This window comes from Manis javanica, chromosome 1 (assembly GCF_040802235.1).
Source record: "Manis javanica isolate MJ-LG chromosome 1, MJ_LKY, whole genome shotgun sequence".
NCBI lineage: Eukaryota > Metazoa > Chordata > Mammalia > Pholidota > Manidae > Manis > Manis javanica.
In genome coordinates, this window is record NC_133156.1 from 74,069,085 (window position 1) to 74,089,665 (window position 20,581).

Sequence of the window (20,581 nt, forward strand, 5' to 3'; positions counted from 1 at the left end):
AGCACTATGCACTATTTCAGCAAAATCACCAAAACAGAAAAGTGCAAGAAGTGTGGCACTACATAGACTACAAAAAGGACACCTGTTTACAGCGTTTACAGAGAGCTGAAACAAGGCAGAACATTTCCATGTTCAACCTCCTGTGGGAACATGAGCACTGGGAACTCAAAATTTTTTCTGCTCTACACACATCTGTGAAAGCCTGCAAAAGGACCACAATATAGAGTATTGATTTGAGCGTTACAGATAAATTTTAGTGAAGGGACAAATTTGCAAATACAGAATCTGTGAATAATAAGGATTGACTGTATAAAATAAATGTACATATCATCTCAATGGAATCTAAGGGAATATGAATCAAAATATAGAATTGAGAGAACATTACAAATTTTAACTATTTCAGTTAGACCATCACTTCTACTATACTAAAGGACAACTGAGATGTTTTATTTTAAGCATTAAAAATATAAAATTGATTCCATTATGCAGAATCAGGAGAAAACTATTCTATACAAATGAAATGCTTGATTTATCATTTGTTTGTTTCGGTAATAAGAGAATTCAAGAGCCCACTTATCTCACAGCCCACTTGCCTTATACACTGGTAGACATTTACTCTTTGCCAATGTTTGGCTTTCCTCTGTACCTGTAACCATGAAAGGGTTACACTTCCCAGAGATATTGTGGCATGACCATGTGAGTTTCTTTGACCCATGGAATATGAGTAAAGGTAACAACTATATTTTCCAGGCGAAAGCATTTGACAAAGCTTAACCAAACCACTGTTCCTTTCACCACTGTGACACACAACTTTACCAACAGTGAAGTCTCTATCAGTTTCAATCACAGAGAGAGGCTGATATAATATAGAAGTTCCTATTGTACCCCCATCATGGCATGCAATAGACATACAGTGTAAGTTAAAAAAAAAAAGTCCTTTGTAATTTGAAGCTGTTGTTCTGAAGAAAGGGGTTATTTTACTTCATTATAACCTACTTTATCATAACTGATACAAACACATAAAATAAGATTCTCTTTGGTCCTTTTGGAAATGATAATATTCATTAAATAATAATTTTGAGGAAATCATTGTGTGTGTACATCTTTAAAATGGATTATATGCTCAATTACTAAAATTAATGTTTGCAATTTGTTAAATACCTATGTCCCAGTTATTGCTCTAAACACTTTAAATATATTATCTCACTTAACATTAACTATGATATAACGGCTATTTCAAGTTTATTCATGAGGGAAATGAGAGTCAGATCATTTAACTCAGATGCCCAGGCCCACACACATAAGTGTAAGGCCAGCTTAAGAATTTGCATCTGTCTGAAGTTAAAGCTTTGCCTTTAAACACCATGAAGCTTACTGAGTGTTTTTTTTTAAATACAATGCACATAATTGCATAGCCATAAAAAAATGGCTTGATTCCAAAAATACATAATTAAGTTCAGATTGCTCTCTGGATCTAAAAAAAGAAAATAAAATTTTTAGATCACCTCATAGCTTGGATCCTCAGGTTCTCTGAGCCTAAGCTCAGATGGAGCTAAAGTTAACATTTCTGTATCTCTGCATGTTCTGTTTAGATGAATTAATGAATTTTCTCAAATGGTTTTATAAGAAAACTAAGCTCTAATGTCCTAAAGTAACCAATCACAGTATGCAATGAATAAACTTCTCTCCCATGCATCTAATATGATGCTAGTCATGTAATATCCCTGTGAGAATTGAGAAAATGATCACTAAAATTGTTTGTGGTTCAAATGAGGAATATTCGTTGAGAAAGGATGCTAGCAGTCTTGTTTAAGCTGGACTTAACCACCCAACTTTATCTCATAACCCCAGAAATCCTTCCAATTTTGCGTCCAGATATAAATTACTCAATATAGATATGAGGTACAAAGGGATTGATTACCCACCCTGTGATTCATTGATGTTATATACATACACACACACACACACACACACACACACACATATATATACATACACATACACACACTGTGTACATATATACACACTATGTATTTTACAATATATACATTTTATATATGCATATTAATATATACATTTATGTTTGTCTATGCATGCACTTACACACATACAATGTATACTATACAAATATAGTAATCTCATTTAATTCTAATATCAACATTAAAGAGATATATTACATCTGTTTTTCACATGAGGAAACAGTAACCTAAACAATACTCCATCTTATCCTTCCTCAAACTCTCCTCACCCTCAGGTTACATACATGCTCAAGGTCTCTTATATTAATCTTCCTCCTACAACTCTCAACTTTAAGTTTTGTTGGGCTTCTACCAGCAAACTTTTGAGAATACTAATCTATGTTTATCATCTCCATTTAGGGAGTGGCAAAATCAGGGAACAAACCCAGATCGGACTGATCTCAAAGCCTAAATCTAAGCCCTATATCAATGTACACTCATAGATTTACATTTCTACATTTTTTCTGGCTGCAGATGTACAGGGTGCATGGTTAGGTCTTGGGTCTATGGACATGCAACCAAACTCAGACTAAAGTTAGTGCTGATCTCTACTACAAGAGTTTGCTCCATGTGTCTGTGAAGCCAGTAGCTACAAACTCACCCCTCTTGCTCCAGTGTGCTTTTACAAAATCATTCAACTTCCCTTCAGTTATATCTCTCTCTACTCACTTCTCAATTTTCACAAAGGCAAATCCTGGTCTCAGCTATCAAACAGACACATCAGTTTAGAGCAAGAATTTCCCAAAAGCAGTTTTCTTTCTTGGAGGGAAGAGGGGAGAGAAAAACAAAAACTGCTTGCTTTTCAATTCATTTGTTTAATTCAGTCAATAGATGCTTACTTTGAGAAAAGTTGTATTTTTTTAAACAATAACATCATTTATACATAGATCTTTTCATGAAAGTGCACACTAAAATTTCAGTACCCCAAGTCAGAACTCTCTGACCCACATACTGAAACTGATGCTCCCCATCCAAACTCAGTAAAAATGTGAAAACCATGCAGAAATTTTGGAGAAATTACAGTTGTACATCTAACATAAGAGATAGTCTTCCTTTAGTCTAAATTATTTGATATTCCTATTCAACTATTTCCTCAACTAGGAAAATGAAAGAATATGAATTAAAAGTTGAATTTTATAAGAAAATAAAATTGTCTTTCAAATTAAAAGGTCCTTGAGTCCTAGATATAAAGTCAGCAGGAAAGTTTCCTGGAAGAAGAATTTTGAAATTAGTAAGAAGTGACTGAGCATCCACTATGTGCCAGGTACTTTACTATTCTTAAATCTAATTTCCACAACTCCATGAGGTAGATGTGTGTTCCTGAAGACCTGACCATGTAAATTCTTCATAAAACTAAAGACCCCTTAATGTTCACCACACATTTAAGAACATATTTTCCATTCTCTTGGGGAAAAGTAGAAATTATACATTATAACTTAATTATTCTTAGATATACCTTTCTCAAAAGGACAAATTTTTTATTGGTGCAACAAATAGAATATTGATGCATTTGATATTCTTGTGATAAATATCTATTTAAAAATTGTGATAGTTTATATTTTAAATGCTTCTTGTCTCCATTATTACCAAAAAAGATAGAGAAAAACACTAGTTGTAATTGGAAGCCACTGTAGTGGGCAAGAGGCAAAGCTGATTGAAACATCTTAACAGGCAATCTGAGGAGACAATGGGACTTCAACAGAATCTGAGTGAATATAAATCACAAGGAACTGGAGACTAAGTTGGGAGTCTTAAATGACCATTCAGATGAGAAATGTCCAGAAATGTAAAATAGGAGGAATCTCATTTCACCAAAGAATTGACTAAGCAATTATGAGAAGAGTTGTCTTTAAACATATGCCGTGACCAATGGACACTCCATGTAAGAATTAGACAGTCAAGTGAGACCTTCCTTCTTTGTCCCTTCTCCAAACTCCTAGCTATAATCTGGGGAGTCAGAAGTCACAGCAAGGAAGTGGAGAAGCAGGTGGAAGAGGGACCTAGGGTGACCCATTCTGAAACTAAAACTCCCAAGTCTCAGGAGCCCCCTCAGAACCTGTCCTAGACAAACCATGATGGATGGTCCCCTTAGAGAGTATCAAAGTCAAGAGGAAAGAAATCAACCATGTTCCTGTTTCTAACTTCAGTTTGTATAAACTTAGAGAGAAGGGAAGCTTTAACTCTGAATCATGTTAGATGTTGTTATCACCACCTCCATCATGGCACTACAGATTACACACACAGACTAAACAGAGTCTATTCCATATGTACATATGTACTATATACATGTATGTATATATATACTATACATATATACATGTGTGTGTGTGTGACTAAACAGAGTCTATTTTTCTAAAAAGCAACTAATAATATCATACCATTTAGACAAGTTTTTAACTTAAGGAGATAAGGAGAAAAGTTCCTATAAAGTATGTTTGTAGGAACAGCTTTAAGGAAAAATATAATTGCTTTATGACAGCATTCTATGACTTGTTCTTTCAATGTACCAACTGTATGAAGTATTATTCTTTACATTTCAAATGTAATGCACTTGGAATTGATGTTTATGTAACATGTGAGGTAATAAGATAATTTTTCTAATACAAGTTTCTATTTATTGAATAATTAACTTTTTTCACTAATTGTAATTTCATTTCTGTCATTTAATAATATTCCAATTATATGAAAGTCTGTTAATGACCTATACATTCTATAACACCAGTATCACCCTAACATAATTACCATAGATTTATAATAATTATTATCTTCTAAGCTGTCTTCCCCTTCTTCAAAACTGTTTATGCCTTTTTTTCTTATCTAAATATATTTCAGAATTAACTTGTTTTACACAAAAATACCTTTTGATATTTTGACTGAAATATCAATAAAAATAATTTGGGAATATTTTTATTGGGGAATAATTAACATCTTTATGATAATAAATGGCATATCTTTTAACATATTTCAGAAAAACTTTATTACCCTATCTATAAAAGCTTCACATAAATTTGATTAATTTATATCAATGTATCTCATAATTTTAGTAACTAATTTAAATAATATATTTTTAAATATTTACTGCTAGTTTTAAGGATGTATTTTTTGCATATTAATCCTAAAACCAGCAACTCAGATAATGCTCATCAATTTTAATATTTGATAGATTCTTTTGAATTTTCTATGCAAACAATACCTTCCACATTATAGGAACAGTTTTGTTTCTACTGTCCTAATCCTATATTTTTACATTTTTTTCTTGTCTTTGTGGGCTGACTGGGGCCTGCAGAAATTAATGGAAACAGTGATAGCAGGCTCTGTAGTTTCATTTCTGATTTATAGAAAATGGTTCTATCACTTCATTGTTAATTATGTGTTTTGCTATGTATTTGGAGAGATAACCTTAATAACTTTTATCAAGTTAAGAAGTTTCACTTCTATTTCAAGTATACTATGAACATTCATTGTTGTCTAAGTTGTTTTTAAGCATAAATACATATTAAGTTTTATTAAATACTATGAAGATTAGTACATTAAAAGTTGCTTTGTTAAACTCTCCTCAATTTCCTGGACATTCTTAACTTGACCTTGATGTATGTATGTATTTTGCTAGATTTTGTCAGCTAATTTTTTCCAAGACTTTTCATCCATCTTCATGATATCCCCTATATTTTTTAATTTTTAATTCCCTTATCTGGATTTGGTATTAAGATTATATTAGCAAGATAAAATGATTCCAAGAATATTCCCTTGTTTTATTCTTTGGAAGGGTTTTTATAAATTTATAATTTTCTGATTTTTGAATGACTGGTAAAGCTCTTCTTTAAAATATCTGGTGGTCAGTGATTTTTTTTTCTTGGTAGATTTATATTTAACTATTGATTATATTTCTTTAATGATCATAGAATGACTTTAATTATTTATGTCCTTTTTATTCAGTTTGATATTTGCTGTTTTGCTAGACAACTGCCCATTTTGTAAAAATTTTCAAATATATTACAAAAAATCTTAATAGTTTTCTTCTTTTTCATGATGATACATATTGAATCCTTATGCATAAATTTTTAAAATATACTTTGTTGTTTTTATATTTATGAATGTTAACAATAATTAAAAACATCTTGACATCCCATCCCTAAAACCTTAAGTATGCTACTGTAAAAAACAAACATTTCTTACATGTCAAAATAGCATTAGCATAAGTAACAAATTAATATTTTAATCATTCCATTTTGTAATCATTTTACAATGTAATATACAGACCAAAGAGAGCATAAATTATGTATAAGCTTAATGAACTTCTCAAAATGAGCACTCACAGAAGAGCTTTTAATAATCTGATATGCCATATTACCAGAAATATGTCATTTGCTTCTCTTTTAAGAACAAAAAAATCATTTTTTTCTGGAAAAGAAATGTCAATACATGGGTTACTTGCTTTCCCTTTTCTTATTTGCTATGGTTAAAAAATTATTATCAGAGTTTTTAAAAAATAGATCTCATATAAGTAGATTCTAGTCTTAGTTCTATTATTCCTAGAGAGAAATTCCCCAGATCAAATCATTTTGTGCTTCACTTGTCTCCAAGGTCCTTTGCCACTTGTTTTACTCTAGGCATTGCCAACACAACAAATTCTGCATGAGCCACATCCAGCTCCACTCAAATATCCTCACAAGAGCACGAAGTTGTCGGTCTCCTTCCTATACCACAGGACTCTGGATTCCTGCTCCAGTTTCTCTGGAGCAGCCTGGAAATACAAGACAATTGATATGCATGGGACAAAACTTTGACCAGTGAGAAGTAACAGTCAATGGAAATTTCATCTTTTCTATTCTGAGAAACATTCGTCCATATGTCCTTTCAGAATTTGGTCCTGCAACATCATCAATCAATTAGTTGAATATGGTACCCATAGGAGCTGGGTAACACTTTCCTTCTCTACCCATCTCCCACATCCTGCTTCCTTGGTATTGCACTCCCTAATAAATAACTATTACATAAATTTTGCCCCAGGCTCTGTGCTTTATGGAGAGGTAAGAAAGACACTTAAGCACTCTATAAATTAAATTCTTATGTTAAATGAACCCCCTGAACTAAATGCTCTGTTTCCTTTTTCCTCTATGATTCCATGATTATTTCTTTTGGAAAAGAACCTGTAATCTACACCTGGTTGTGATATGCCCAGCAGGCATTGAAAAACCACTGGTAGAGAAAACAGTGGAAAAGGAAAAGTCACCTTTAGTGGATGGGGGATAGGGGAGAATAACTGCATGATGAAGTGGTACAAATTGGAAAATGTGACCAATTAATTTATTCAATTAACTATACTTTTTAAACATAATCCCTCTTATCAATTATACATCAACAATAAGAACAAAAAAAGTTTTGATTTATGAGTGCCAGTTATGTCAAAAGAACTTTCATTACTGGATTTTTTTTAAAGCATCTGCATTTTAAAATGAACCCATCTATGTTCTGTGTCTTCCTTTTGGCTCTCTGCCAGCAGTAAGTGGGAAAAGTCAAAATGAAACATCATATGGCAAATTTCTTAAAGTAGACATGACTTTAACTGGTTACCATCTTGATACAGAAATGAATGACTGTATTAGTAATTTGATAAGCATTCTTTTCATTCTCAGTGTGGTTCCTGCAATAGCCAACATGATCACTTGGGACTACTAATCATAATTTATTCTCACACCCTCGTCCACATCTACTGGACATCAGCATCTTTGGCACTGGAGTTTGAAAATATACATTAAACAACACCTTCAGGGAACACTACCCCAAAATATATCACCTTGGTGTATTGAATATTTTAAGCTGAAGGAGTATAAGGAAATGGTAGGTACAAGAAGGACTCTTTGATCTCTCCCTGCAGCAGGTCTTAAGACCCTCCTGTGAAAGATGCCTTCCATATGCCCAGAGGAAAAAAACATCCTTATCTTCAAGACAGAGGGACACAAAGAAGAATCTCAATGAACAGGTCTTGCTAAGTCTCCTCCAATTTACTACACTAACCTAAAACTCTGCCCTATCATATTTGTCCACAACTGTCTACTGCTTATCAACCCTAACATGAAAACATTCAGCTTTAGCCATTTCTTCAGGTCTTCACTTACTTATAGAGGCTTTATATCTTAAAAGTTATAGTAAATAAATTTATATGATTTTCTCTTGTTAATTTGTCTTTCTCAACTTCTCAGACCCAGCCAGGATCCTAATAGGATCAAGGAATACTTTTTACCCCCACTTCCTACACTCATATACATTAAAGTCTGAAGGCTACTCATTTATCAAAACCTTCCTTCCAGCACATTGGTTTTGATAATCTTTCAATAGTTACAAACCAAAATTTTTGTTCCTCTTGTCAGAGGACCATCTTCATGCGTTGGTATTTGGGTATGGAATGAAAAGGTACTTATTAGAATGACAACAATTACAGTGGATCCCCAAAAGGCTTGGAGTCTGGCATCAGAAGAAACTGTAAGCAAAGAGCATTTTTGGATTCTCTTCAGAGGATTTTTTTCTAAACCAAAAATGAGCCAGAGTGCATTTTATCATGAAATAGATGCACTGTGCCGGAAGAATTAGTATTTTCAGAGAAAACAGGTATTCTGTTAGTCGTATTAATTTTTAAACTGTTTCCTTAAGATTTTTCTTTCAAAACAAAATTTTAACTGCTGTCACATGTTTTCATATTATATAAAATTTAATTAAATCACAAAGATGTCTAATCATATAAAGAGAGAAAAGCACACACATACAAATATAAAATGAGGTAGAAGAAAATTTCCAAGATAATTTTTTTCCTTGATTAAAATTCATAATAAAATTATAACAGCTATGTTTTTCATCAAGGAAGTATTTAAGCAGCTAATTTTTATATAAATATATTCCATGCTAGTTCAATAAATTAGAAAAAGGAGCATAATCTCATTAAGATGCAATTCAGAGGGAACCATGGGTAGATAACTTTAACATGTGAAAGCAATGAAAGAATGTACTGAATAAATAAACCCCTATTACTCACAGCTAACCAAGCTAACCAAGAAAATTTAGAAGATTTTTTTTTCCATAAATTAGGTGAGACTTTAATTATTTTTTAACATGCCAGGCAAATTTCCTTTTCCACTCCTCATTGGCAGTTGGGTTCCACAGCACTTTGGGAATAAGGGCCGAGTTCACACACATTATCAGGAACCTCTGACAAGGCCCTATCATTATGCCAGGATTTGATGTTCTGATATGCTTATTAGTGACTCCTTCAGAAACACCACACAAAGGACTGCAGGTTTCTATCAAGCATCCAAGGACAAATATGATGGTAGTTGGTATTTTAGTCCCTCCTGGTCTTTTTATTATCCTGGTTTTTTCCCCTCAAAACTTACTCAATTCAATTTTTATGAGTTATAAAAGATTTTATTTCTGCCATCATCTTACAACATCCTGCTAACTACAAGTTTCCACTTTTTCAGTTTTGACTTGTATTTGCCATCAGTATTAAGGGCAAAGGGATCTGACAGCTGGAAGACCTGTCATCAGAATTTGGCATAACAAAGGTATTTACATAATTTCATCTTCACATGTAACATTAAGGCCTTGTTAAAGTAAACCTAAGTAGATAACATTACAACTGGGGGAAAAGCAGTACTTAAAAAAGGAAACATCACCAGAGATATTCTGGGTTTCACCCTTTGTCATGCTCAATTCATTAGTGATTGCTTGTCACTATAAAGTAAGCTTTTCTCTCACTCTTTCCCCATGTTCCCATATCAGTTTTCATTTACTAACACTAAGGAAGAAAACACAGTACAATTTTTTAAGTTTCATTTATAATTCTCTGAATGTTTACTTACGTGTGAATGAGAGAAAAAATTAAAAGGGACAAAGTTTCTCACTTTTGGAAGACAGACTAAGCATATTATTAATCACTGACAGTCACAGAATTTTTTGGTACGTGATCTTGACATCATAAATAAAAGTACTTCTTAGGCTGACTGTGAGAAATAGAAAGATAATTAGAGATTTTTATGGAAGGTAGTTTGAAAATCAGAGAGATGTTTAATAGACGCTATTCCTAGGTGATCGTACTAGTTAGGGTTTGTTTCAGATGAACCTGCCAGTAAAGGCAGATTTTGCTTTATTTTATCTTCTTTTGTTTCCTATTTCAACTTATAAAAGATTAGCACAGCTAATGCATATAATAGCTAAAACTTCATGAGAGCATTTAAAGGGCCTATAAATTCCATAAAATTCTGATGCTCTCTGTGGGGCCCACAGAAAGGAATAATAGCCTTAAAGTAAACAGCAACATAAAGATTTTGCTTATTCTAAAATTCTCTATAGTAATATACTATATCAGATATTTGATTAAGCTTAATACCTGAAGTTAAAAGGAAACCAAGTCTAGTTTCTTATTCTTTTAAATATTGCTAACTTAATTTCACTTTATTGATCATTTCTTATAGGAAAGAAATATAATTTATAAATAAACTGAAGTGGAAAAAATATTTTTACGACAAGTACAATTTCCTAGAAGAGAGGGGAAACAAGAAGGTAAGGTGGAAACCTCCCACAACACACACCAAGTAAGCAACTACAGCAAATACAATGAAACCTGAAAGTGACCTGAAGGCTGCAGAGCAGACCACCTACACCTGATGAAGAAGAGAAAACTACACAGAGAAGGGTAAAATGGTAGAGCCATGATCAAGCTGGACACAAGCCATTCTCGCAGCCCAGCCCAAAAGCAGGAGGAAAAGAATGGAGTAGGGAGAGGACACATGCTCAGGAATTCTAAACACCTGAACCTGGAGATCTGCTGTGGGGACACAGGTCCACATTGCATTGGGTTCTGGTGATGAGCAGGTCTGGACACCAGGGAGTGTTGGAGGATTCTGGGAGGCTGAGACTCCAATCACTTGTGAACAGGTAAGCTCCACTGTTTCCACTAAGACCCAAAACAGAGGCAGCAGTTTGAAAGATTTGCCAGCAGCAGGAGGGGTGCCAGAGGGTCAAGGGTTGGATGGAACTCTCTCTGCAAGAGAAAGGGCAGGTGGACAACACTTTCCCAGCCTCCTTCAGCCCAAAAGGTTAGGCACTCTCAGGAGCCACAAAGGCTCCATCCCCCTTGCTGGCAACTCAGCCCAGGTGCTTCCCTGTGCACTGCTGACATGCCAGACCACTCAGCCTAGCAACATCAGACTTTGTTGCCTGGGAAGAAGACGGGGGCTTCTGCAGCTTTCTCATCCCTTTCTAAACCCAACTAGAAAGGTGCCTACAGGAACCAACTCCAAAGCCTCCTTCCTCATAGCAGGCAGCCCAGCCCCAGTGCATGACCCACCGCTGGTATGTGACCTTGCAACCACACCATGTGTGACTAGACCTATGTGCTTGCCCCAGAGCCAAGCAACTTCCCCACCTACCCAGTTAATCCAGCATCTTCACAACTGCTGCAGGGCAGGCAGAGGGGTCTCTTCCCACAATGGACTAAGCAGAAGCACCACTGCTTGGCACACAAAGAGTAAGCTGAGGAAAACAGCCAGCTGCAGTGGACTGAGACAGACCAGACAGACAGAAAGGAGACCCCATCCATAGCCAACCAATAGCAACTGGAGTTCCACTGCAAAGGAAAAGCAGGCACTGGAGAGTAAACAGCCTTGATCTCTGGGCACCATACATACCTTCTTCATAAAGCCATTTCTCTCTAGACCAGGAAGCATAGCAGATCTATCTAATACAAAGAAACATAGAAGCCCTGACAAAATGAGGAGGCAGAAGACTATGTTCTGATCAAAAGTACAAGATAACACACCAAAAAGAGGTTTACATGAAACAGAGATCACCGATCTTCTGAATAAAGATGTCAAAGTATATACACTCACTGATCTGTGGAAAAGTATTGATAATCTTAGGGAGGACTTAAACAAAGAGATAAAAGAGTTGAAAAAGAGCCACTCAGAGGGGAAAAATACAGTAACTGAAGTGAAATATTCAGTGGAGGGAAGAAATAATAGAGTGCTCCAAGTAGAGGAGAGAATGAATGAGATGCAATTTAGAGAACAGGAAAACAACAAAGCTGAGGAACACAGAGAAATCAGACTCTCCAGAACTGAGAAGATGCTAAGAGAACTGTGTAACTACCCCTAATGAAACAATAGTCACATAATAGGCATACCAGAAGAAGAAGAGAGACAAAGAAGTATAAAGACTCTTTGAAGAAATAATTTTTGAAAACTTCCCCAATCTGGGGAGGGAAGTAGAGACTCAGGTCTTGAAACAAAACATATCTCCCAACAAAAGTAACCCCCAAAAGATAACACCAAGACATATAACAACTAAAAGGACAAAGATTAAGGATAAGGAGAGGGTAAGAGGGTATTGAAAGCAGACAGACAGAGGGAAAAAAATACTTAAAAGGGAAACCCCATCAGGCTACCAAAAGGTTCCTCAGTAAAATTTTATAGGACAGAAAGGAGTGGCATGAAATATTTAATGCACTCAAGAATCCTCTACCCAGCAAAATCATCATTTAAATTTGAAGGAGAAATGAAAAATTTCCCAAAAATGAAAGCTAAAAAATTCACCACCACTAATGCAGCATTAAAGGTATATTAAAGAGACTTCTGTAGATGAAAATGTTCTTAAATCTAAATAGTTTTCACCAGTGAAAATGAACCCACAGTAAAAGTAGCAGAGTTATTACTTACCAAGCAAGTATGAAATTAAAGCAAAACAAAACAGTAAAAACAATTATACACAAATTTAGTAAAGAGATATAAAAAATGCATATTATGACATCTAATACATAAACTGCAGAGGAGAAAGGAGAATAAAAAAGAAGTACATTTAGATTGTGTTTGAAAAGAATGATCATCAAGTTAACATAGATTGTTCCACAGTTAGGAAACTATCCATGAATGTTATGTTAACCATACACCTAAAGCCCAACAGATACACAAAAAAATTAGAAAAACAAATCTAATAACTCTAAAGAAAACCATCTAAGAACAACAGAATAAGAGAAGAAGAAAGCAAAAGTGAACTACAAAAACAACCATAAAAGAGCTAATAAAATAGCAGTAAGTACATAACTATCAATAATAAACTTAAGTGGAAATGAACTGAATACACCAATCAAAAGATGTAGGGTGTGGCAGAATGGATAAAGAAATAAGACTCACTAAGGAAAACAGGAAACAGATGGTGGCATGAGAAGTGAGGCAGAAACATCCTCCGAAAACCACATATAACATGAGAATATAGCAAATACAACTAATCCTGCAAGAGTGACAAGAAAGAAGAGTGCAACAAACAGCCTACATCTGGGGAAAAAAGAAGACTTCACAGAAAAGGGTAAAGTAGCAAAGACACGATCCACTGGGACCCAAGCCCCCCTACCCCAGGTCACAGGTGGGAGGAAGAGAAATGGAGCAGGAAGGGAACAGAAGCTCAGGACTGCTAAACACTCACACCAGGAGATCTTCACTGGGAGTACAAACCCACATTACATAGTGCTCTGGAGATTAGTGGGAGTGGAAAGCAAAGACAGGCAAAATTCTCAGACTGAGATTCCAACTGCTTGTGAAGAACATGTACCAAAAACCAGCCACTCCAGGATAAAAGAAAGGAGGGCATTTTGAAAGACATCTCAACAGAGAAATGGATGCTAAAAGGGCAAGGATTATACAGAGCTTGCTGCTCAGGAGAAAGAACAGATGGACAAAATTGTCATGGCACACTCATCCCAGAAGGTTGGCAACTTACAGGAGCTTCAGGCACTCTATTCCCCTGGCTGGCATTGCAGTGCTGAGGCCCTGCCAACTCAGTACACAACCTGCCTTTCCTATCTCCCAGCAGGCACTGGTTCCCAAACATGCTGAACCTATCATAGTGAAAGGCCAGGCAGACGATGGCCCCACCATGGCAGCTAAAAGGGAATAACACAGAGACTCCTCCCTGCACACTGACCCAATGGCCCTAGCAATGGAGGCAGGCACAGCAGCCCAGAAGCAAGAAACAGCCCTTTCCTTCCGGCAGGCACCAGTGCCACACACATGCAATCCCTACCATTGCACCAGGTGCTGAGCAGGTTCTGGGCACTAGAGGGTACTGCCAACACTAAGTTATTATTCCATAGTAATCATTAGAAATATGAAATGGCAAAAGAATCTCGTACAAACAAAAATTCCTCAAAGACTGGAAAGAAGGCTAAGTGAAACAGAAAAAAACAATCTTCTTGATAAAGATTTCAAAATAAAAATCATAAACAAGTCCATGGAGCTACAGAAAAACAGTCAAGATATCAGGCCCAACTTCAAAAAAGAGATAGAAACTTTGAAAAATACAGTATCTGAAAGGAAACATAAAATGGGGGGATCTTAAAGCAGACTAGAGGAGGTAGAGGAGACAGTAAATGAAAAATTAGAGAACAGGAATACAAATAAGCTGAAACATAAATAGAAAAAAGCATCTCTAGGAATGAAAGACTAATAAGAGAACTGTGAGACCAATCCAAACAGAACAATATTCACATTATAGGGTTACCAGAAGAACAAGAAAGAGAAAAAGGGATAGAAAGTCTCTTTGAGGAAATAATTGCTGTAAACTTCCCCAATCTGGGGGAGAAAAGAGTCTCTCATGGAAGTAATGGAAGTGTACAGATCTCCCAAACACAAAAGATCCAACAAAGACACCATCAAGACATAATAATTAAAATGGCAAAGATAAAGGACAAGCACAGAGTATTAAAAGCAACCAGAGAGAGAAAAAAAATTATATACAAAGAAAAACCCATCAGGCTCTCATCAGACATCTCAGCAGAAACCTTACAGGCCAGAAAGAAGTGCCATGATATATCTAATGCAATGAAACACAAGGGCATTGAACCAAGAATAATCTAACCAGCAAGATTATCGTTTAAATTTAAGCAGGGATTAAACAATTTCCAGATAAGGAAAGTTGAGGAAATTTATCTTCTATAGATGGAAGTGCCCCTAAGGTTAAATAGCTGTCACCAGATAAAATAAAACCACAGTAAAGGAAGTAGGTAAATTAATTACTAAGCAAAATCAAAATTAAATCAACTACCCACAGTCAGTCAAGGGATACACAAAGAGTACAGAATATAATACCTAATATATAAACAGTGGAGGAGGAAGAAAAAGAAGGGATGAAAAAAAAAACCTTTATATTGTTTTTGAAACAGCAAAATCAGTGAGTTAAGATAGACAGTTAGATAGTATAGAAGCTGCCCTTGACACACTGGTTACCATTAATCTAAAGCCAGCAGTGGAGGTAAGTACCTATCTATTGATAATCACCATGAGGGTAAATGGACTCAATGCATCAAGCAAAGACAGTTAGAGAATGGATTAAAAAAAACAAGATCCATCTATATGTTGCCTACAAGAATCTCACTTCAAACCCAAAGACATACACAGACTAAAAGTGAAGGGATGGAAAAAGATATTTCATGCAACTAATAGGGAGAAAAAAGCAGGAATTGCAGTACTTATATTGGACAAAATTGACTTCAAAACACATAAAGTAACAAGAGACAAAGAAGAGCATTACATAATGACAAAGGAGAAAGTCCAAGAGGATATAACCACTGTATATATATATGTGTACCCAAAATAGGAGCACCTATATATGTGAAACAAATACCAACAGAATTAAAGGGAAAAATAGGATGCAATGCGTTCATTTTAGGAGACTTCAACACACCATTCACACCAAAGGACAGATCAAACAGACAGAAAATAGGTAAGGAGATAGAGGCACTGAACAACACATCAGAAAAGATGAACCTAACAGACATCTACAGAACACTCCATCCAAAGCAGCAGGATACATATTCTTCTCAAGTGCACATGGAACATTTTCCAGAATAGATCACATACTAGGCCACAAAAAGACCCTCAATGAATTCATAAGGATTGAAATTTTACAAACCAGCTTCTCAAACCACAGAGGTATGAAACTACAAATAAATTATCTAAAGAAAACAAAAAGCCCACAAACCCATGGAGGCTTGACAAGATGTTCCTAAATAATCAATGGATCAATGAGCAAATAAAAACAGAGATAAGCAATATATAAAGAAAAATTAAAACAACACCCCAAAATCAGTAGGATGCAATGAAGACCATTCTAAGAAGGAAGTATATTGCAATACAAGCTTCCCTCAAGAGAAGAACAATCCCAAATAAACAGTCTAAACTCACAATTAATGAAACTAGAAAAAGAAGAAAAAATGAGGCCCAAACTCAGTAGAAAGAGGGACATAATAAAGATCAGAGGAGAAATAAATAAAATAGAGAAGTATAAAACAATAGAAAGAATCAATGACACCAGGAACTGGTTCACTGAGAAAATAAACAAAATACATAAACCCCTAGCCAGCCTTATTAAGAAAAAAAGAATGTACGCACATAAACAGAATCAGAAATGAGATGGGAAAAATAACTACAGACACCACAGAAATACAAAGAATTTTTAGAGAATACTATGAATGATTTTATGCTAACAAATTGGATAATCTAGAAGAAATGGACAGCATTCTAAAAAAATACAATCTTCGAAGGCTGACCCAGGAAGAAACAACAATCTGAAAAGACCAATTTCCAGCAATGAAACTGAACTGGTAATCAAAAAACTACCTAAGAACAAAACTCCTAGACCAGATAGCTTCACCGCTGAATTTTATGAAGCATTTAGTAAAGACCTAATACTCATCCTCCTTAAAGTTTTCCAAAGAGTAGAAGAGGAGGGAATACTTCCAAACTCATTCTATGGAGCCAGCATCACCTAATACCAAAATCGGGCAAAGACACCACACAAAAAAAGAAAATTACAAACCAATATCCCTGATGAAAACACATGCAAAAATACTCAACAAAATATTAGCAAACCAAATTCAAAAATACATCAAAAAGATCATCCATCATGACCAAGTAGGATTTATTCCAGGAATACAAGGATGGTATAATATTCAAAAATCCATCAACATTATACACCACCACAACAAAAAGAAGGACAAAAATTACATGATCATCTCCATAGATGCTGAAAAAGCATTGGACAAAATTCAACATCCATTCATGATAAAAACTCTCAACAAAATGGGCATAAAGGGCAAGTACCTCAACATAATAAATCCCATATGTGACAAATTCACAGCCAAAAATCATACTTAACAGCAAAAAGCTAAAAGCTTTTCCTCTAAGATTGGGAACAATACAAAGATGGCCACTATCCCCACTTTTATTCAACATAGTACAGGAGGTCCTAGCCATGGCAATCAGACAACACAAAGAAATAAAACGTATCCAGATTGGTAAGGAAGAAGTTAAATGGTCACTATTTTCAGATGACAGGGTATTTTACATAAAAAAACATAAGTAATCCACCCCGTACTACTAGAAAAAAATGACTGAATTCAGCAAAGTTGCAGGACACAAAGTTAATATAGAGAAATCTGCTGCATTCCTATATACTAGCAGAAAGAGAAATCAGGAAAACAATTCTATTTACAAATGCATCAGAAAGAATAAAATACCTAGGAAAAAAACCTAACCAAGGAGGTGAAACACCGATACCCTGAAAACTGTAAGATACTCATGAGAGAAATTAAAGAAGACACCAATAAATGGAAATACATCCTGTGCTCATGGAGAGGAAGAATTAATATTGTCAAAATGGCCATCCTGCCTAAAGCAATCTACAGATTCAAAGAAATCCCTCAAAATACCAACAACATTCTTCAAGGAACTATAACAAATAGTTCTGAAATTCATATGGAACCACGAAAGACCAGAACAGCCAAAGCAATCATGAGAAGGAAGAATAAAGCTGCGGGGATTATGCTCCCCGACTTCAAGCTCTACTACAAAATCACTGTAATCAAGAGATTTTGGTACTGGCACAAGAACAGACCCATAGATCAATGGAACCAAACAGAGAGCCAGATATAAAATATATGGCCAATTAATATATGATAAAGTAGCCATGGATATACGATGGGGTAATGACAGCCTCTTCAACAGCCAGTGTTGGCAAAACGGACAGCTACATGCAAGAGAATGAAACTGAATTACTGTCTAACCCCTTACACAAAAGTAAACTCAAAATGGATCAAAGACCTGAATGTAAGTCATGAAAACATAAAACTCTTAGAAGAAAATATAGGCAAAAATCTCTTAAATATAAACATGAGCAACTTTTTCCTGAACACATCTCCTCAGGCAAGAGAAACAAAAGCAAAAATTAACAAATGGGACGACATCAAACTACAAAGCTTCGGGACAGCAAAGGACACCATAGGTAGAACAAAAAGGCATACTACAGTATTGGAGAATATATTTGTAGATGACATTTCTGATAAAACATCTGATAAGGGGTTAACATCCAAAATATATAAAGAATCCACACACTTAAACACTCATAAAGCAAATAACCCAATTAATAAATGGGTGGAGGATATGAACAGAAACTTCTCCAAAGAAGAAATTCAGATGGCCAACAGGCACATGAAAAGATGCTCCACATCGCTAATTATCAGGGAAACGCAAATTAAAACCACAATGAGATATCATCTCACACCAGTTAGGATGGCCAACATCCAAAAGACAAACAACAACAATGTTGGCAAGGATGAGGAGAAAGGAGAATCCTCTTCACCGTTCGTGGGAATGTAAATTATGGAAAGCAATATGGAAGTTCCTCAAGAAACTAAAATTATAAATACCATTCGATCTAGGAATTCCACTTGTAGGAATTTACCCAAAGAAAAACAAAATCCCAGATTCAAAAAGACATATGCACACTTATGTTTACTGCAGCACTATTTAACAATAGCCAAGAAATGGAAGCAACCTAAGTGTCCATCAGTAGATGAATGGATTAAGAAGATGTGGAACATATATACAATTAAATATTATACAGCTGTAAGAGGAAAACAAATCCTACCATTTGCCACAACGTGGATTGAGCTAGAGGGTATTATGCTCAGTGAAATAAGCCAGGTGGAGAAAGAAAGGTACCAAATGATTTCACTCATTTGTGAAATATAACAAAGCAAAACTGAAGGAACTAAAACAGCAGCAGACTCACAGACTCCAAGAAGGGACTACCAATGGAAAAAGGGTGGGGAGTGTGGTTGGGGAATGAGGGAGAAAGGGATTAAAGGGCATTATTATTAGCACACATAATGTAGGTGCTCATGGGGAAGGCAGTATAGCATAGAGAAGACAAGTAGTGGTTCTATAGCATCTTACTATGCTGATGGAGAGTGACTGTAATGGGGTATGTGGTGGGGGACTTTATAATATGGGTGAACGTAGTAACCACAATGTTGCTCATGTGAAACCTTCATAATTTTGTATATCAATGACACCTTAATAAAAAATAAGAAAGAAAGAAATATAATTCATATGCCTCAACACCAGAATAACAAATATCCCAATTGAAAAAATGATTTGAAGATCTGAACAGAGATTTGTCCAAAGAAGAAATACAGATGGCCAATAGGTACATGAAAACATGCTCCATGTCACTAATCATCAGGAAAATGCAAATCAAAATCACAATGAGATATCACTTCACATCAGTCAGAATGGACTTCATCCAAAAGACAAGATACACTGTTGGTGGGAATGTAAACTGGTGGAGCCACTGTGGAAAGCAGTATGTAGGTTCCTCAAAAAACTAAAAATAGAAATATCATGCAACCCAGTAATTCCACTTGCAGGAATTTAACTGAAAAAAGAAAATCTCTGATTTGAGAAGATATATGCTGCTATGTTTACTGTCATATTATTTCCAATATCCAAGATATGGAAGCAGCCAAAATGTCCAGCAACAGATGAATGCATAAAGAAGATGTGGTGCATATACACAATAGAATATTATTCAGCTATAAATGAGCCTGCCATTTGCAACAACATGGATGGACCTAGAGGGTATTCATACTAAGTGAAATAAACCAGGCAGAGAAAGACAAATACCATATGATTTCATTTCATTGTGGAATCTAAAAACAAAACCAAACAAAACAAGTTAACAAAATAGCAGTAGACCCACAGACACTGAGAAGAGACAGGTGGTTACCATGGGGGAGGGATTGGGATTGATGAGTGGGAAGTGTGAGGGGGGAAAAAAAAGAAAACCTAGTATTTTTCGTGTTAATAAGACGGAATGTTAAACAAAGGTTTACATAAAGACATAAGGCACATTCTGTGAGTTCTTTATATGTTAAAACAGTTAAATCAATAATCTGTTCCATTTTCCCAAAATGCATTAATGTAAAGGAGCCACTGTTTAGTTCTCAAAAATAGCCAGTAAATTATATCCAATCCCGCTAATATCGAGGAGGATGCTTTTTGAAAGTATTTCAGTTTCAACTTTGGTTTCAGAAATAGGTAAAAGAGCCAGTAAAATAGAATTCTGGTGCCTAATATGTGGTGTAACTTAAATGAATCAAAAAAAATGAATAGTAAATTATCTTCAGAAAATCATCTATCTCTTTCTTTTGTTAATCCCTCCACACATCTGGGGGAGAA

The 20,581-nt window shown here is 35.3% G+C and overlaps 1 long non-coding RNA gene across 1 annotated transcript in view; it reads right to left on the reverse strand.

Moving 5' to 3' along the window:
• LOC108400265 (uncharacterized) overlaps positions 1 to 20,581 on the reverse strand; it is a 1,191,208-nt gene that overhangs the window by 965,173 nt on the left and 205,454 nt on the right. The window lies entirely within an intron of this gene.